The sequence below is a fragment of the Anser anser genome (assembly GCF_964211835.1).
Source record: "Anser anser genome assembly, chromosome: 2".
In the NCBI taxonomy this organism is placed as follows: domain Eukaryota; kingdom Metazoa; phylum Chordata; class Aves; order Anseriformes; family Anatidae; genus Anser; species Anser anser.
This window is the reverse complement of record NC_139721.1, coordinates 80,070,755-80,074,504: the sequence shown is the minus strand read 5'-3', so window position 1 is coordinate 80,074,504 and position 3,750 is coordinate 80,070,755.

Genomic DNA, 3,750 nt, shown 5'->3' with positions numbered 1-3,750 from the left:
TGACCTAACACTAACAAGTTCTCCACTAAACCATATCACTAAGCTCTACATCTGAACGTCTTTTAAAGACCTCCCAGGATGGCGACTGAACCACCTCCCTGGGCAGCCCATTCCAATGCCTAACGACCCTTTCGGTAAAGAAGTTCCTCCTAATATCCAACCTAAACCTTCCCTGGCGCAACTTTAGCCCATTCCCCCTCGTCCTGTCACCAGGCACATGGGAGAATAGACCAACCCCCACCTCGCTACAGCCTCCTTTAAGGTACCTATAGAGAGCAATAAGGTTGCCCCCGAGCCTCCTCTGCTCCAGGCTGAACAACCCCAGCTCCCTCAGCCGCTCCTCGTAAGACTTGTTCTCCAGACCCCTCACCAGCTTTGTTGCCCTCCTCTGGACTTGCTCAAGCACCTCTGTGTCCTTCTTGTAGCGAGGGGCCCAAAACTGAACACAGTACTCGAGGTGAAACACGTTGAAAAACTCTTCCAGTTTTTGGGATGTGCAGCATCTCTGTGGTCTCTTTGGCTGTGATTCCACAGCAACATAGGGTTATCACTGCTGCTTTTTTGTTGTTGTTGCTTTGCACATTTTCAGCCAGCACGCTGCATGATCTGACTCAGATTGTACAACCAAGCACTGGGAAAGGGTGAGCCAGGCCACACCAGCCCCGATTAGATGGCCTGAAGTGCGGTGGTCTTGCTTCAGTTTCACGCTGATTAACATTAAATCATAGTCTGTATTTGGGGGTCCACCTCGGTCATTTGATGAAATACACCAAAGCTTCTTTTTTGGTTGACAAAATACCAATAAATTCTTTTTAAGAAGAAAATACAGCTCCCGCATTACACAGAATGCTGAGTGGTTTGTATGTTAAAGAAAAGTATAGTAAGCAGTGCTGTTAGCATCCTAATTTACCACCTGAATTTGACCCACTGGTAATTCTTTCCACCTTACGTCTTGTTTTCTTTCCTGAATTATATATTTAGGTTTAATTATATTCTATTACATAATCATTCCCAGCTTGTAAATTTCAGGTCAGTCTAATGTCAAGATGTGCTATGCCAGGATCTATGAGGTAAACAAGTCTGGCTACTATGTATGTAATAGTACCTGTCTCCCAGCTTAAATATTAAAAATGGCTGGTTTGCAAATGACCAACAGCTCAGAAATAAAGTTTTCATTTGAACTCAAGACAGAGGCCAAAGGACCGAGTTTTGAGCAAAGTGCTGTGCAACCCATCATGTAAACCTAGTTCTGGCTGAAAGGGTTACAAACTAAAAACTGAGAAAGAAAAAGGTTGTTGATGGGTTTTTCTTTTGACTGACACGCATTTGCCTGCCTCTTTCTATATTGGAGCAGTTTTAAAGGCATTCACTTAATCACTTACACTTTTATTGTGCTCATGCTACTATTGTGTAGGATTGTATATACCCCGTCTGCATACAACTGGGCAAGTCTCTGTGTTGCTGTGTTAGGTCTGTGATTTCTGAGTGTATAAGTGAAGATGTGACACATGAAGCAAGTTATTTTGCTTAAAGTGAGAGATTGGCTTGCTGAGGAAGACCCAAAATAAAGCAGATCGAAGTTAGGGTGTATAAATGATGGGGGGAAGGTTCACCCTCCTTTGGGAGAAACAGAGCTCAACATCTAATTGAACACATTTTCTTCTCTCTCCTTTCAAAAACGTGGAGTGCTACAGCCTCACATTGCACAGTGGCACATGATGAGAATGGGATTGCTTCTCTGGGACTGTGCAGGGGGCAGTTGCAAACAAATTGCCCTCTGTGCACCTCAAAAAATTTCCATTGTTTAAGTTATCAATTCAGTAATATGTACAAGTGGTAATGGGGGAGAAGTCAGTAAGATTTGGACTCGATCCTAATCTCTCTTGGGTAATGGAGCACAGTAATGCCTTCAGGCTTTCCACCCCACTAATACTTTCCCAGATAAGTGACCCATCAGTCACTTATGAGGGAACAACATGCCCTTCCAGCAGGACATGTCATTCTCATTAGATGGATGGCCGCATTTGGTGGTCGTAACCTACAGGATGGTGTGCTCTTTGAAGAACTATGGAGGGCCTGAATCAACTTTCCCTGTTTGCAGTCACATCAGGTCAAAAGTGGTTTTCACAGCCAGGTAGCTCAAAAACACATGGCTTTGAATAGCTGTAGACATGGAGGTGGGGGTAGGAAATCTGGAAACCTCACTCGCTTCTTCTAACAGCTTTGGAGTATGTTCCATCACCTCTTGGTGCTGTATAGATTGAATGATCTAGAGAATTGTGGCTCAAAGGTTAGATTAAGCCCTTGTGGTATGTAGCCTGCAACTGTTAGTGCATTTAGCAAAACTCACAAGCCCTGATCTGAGAACCTGGTAGAGAAATAGCTCTTAAAGTGTCCTTTCACCTGAAGGAGGTGGGAAGGGAGGTCAGAGCCATGAGAGCTGGTGATGATGGCTAGAGGCAGCAGACCTAGAGTTTTTGCATACTGAGTGCAAGACTTGTTCAGACAATGGACGTTTCACAGTTCCATGCTGGTGTACATGCATCTCACTTACTAACAGTGTGCTCTGGGGTGTCGCTCCTACCCTGGGCCCTCTACCTGCTGCCAGGTCTGTGAGCATCTTGGTCCCATATTGCCACCATGTTGCAATAACGTGGTAACAAATCTTCCTAGAAGGCTTATTTGCTAGCTGCAAGCTTGCACTTTACTGGCCATGATCTATAAACGTCACCACTAGCAAGCCACCTCCTGTGTCACTTGTGATAGCATAAGGCATCTTCCGCATCTGGGAAGAGTTTGGAGGAATAACTTTGGGCATTGTAAGGTGAGTTGGTGTAGGTATACATATAATCTGTTGCATGTGTACAGATGTGGAGTTGAAATACAACGAGGAACATTTTCTGTTGGAAGGTGTTTAGGTAAAAATAACTGATTTAATTGGGTCTCTGGTTGTGTACCGAGAGCTGTTTCCCCATGCTGCTGATGAATGTAAGGTTGTATATACATTCTTAATTATGCCATATAGTTTATGGTATTTATGCAAGTTAAAATAAAAACTAATGAGATTGACCAGATCCAACTTTCTAGAACTAAAGCATTGCTACAGTGCTTTTGTAGCTGGGTTTCTAGTCCAGTGAAGGAAGGTTTGCAATAATGAAAATGGTTTTTGCCCTGTATTTCCTGAGTCTATTCTGAGTTGCTAAGTGAAATTTTAGTGTAGTTTCTGGTAGTCTTATAGAATTAATTGTGAAAAAGGACATATTTTCCAAGTGTAATGAATTACTTGGGCGGGGGGGAGGCGAGGGGGGGAGCCCCACAACCTTGCTGTGGAATAAAGGCTTTTCTATAGAGGATTAATCAAAAGTAGCAACCAGAGATTAAACTGACCTGCAATAACTTAATAACTTTTCAGCCAACTTTACTGTTAGACAAGCCTTGATGATCCTATATAAGTGGATCCTATATAAGTGGATCCTATATAAGTGCTAAACACATAGTGAGGACCTATAGTGGAAAGGAACCCAGCTGAGGTATGTGGTCTGTTGCAGCATTTTACAGAAGGCCTGAGATCACAATCAGTTTGACAATTACATTTTTTTTTCATGGTATAGGACCATGGAAAGAGAGAGAAGGAGTGAGTTCAGGCTTAAACCACTTTGTTTAATATCTTAAAATTTCATGGGCTCAGTCCCAGAGTTCTCACACGTCACTTGCTGGAACTGCAGTGGAGAGAAAGAAAACACTTCTGAG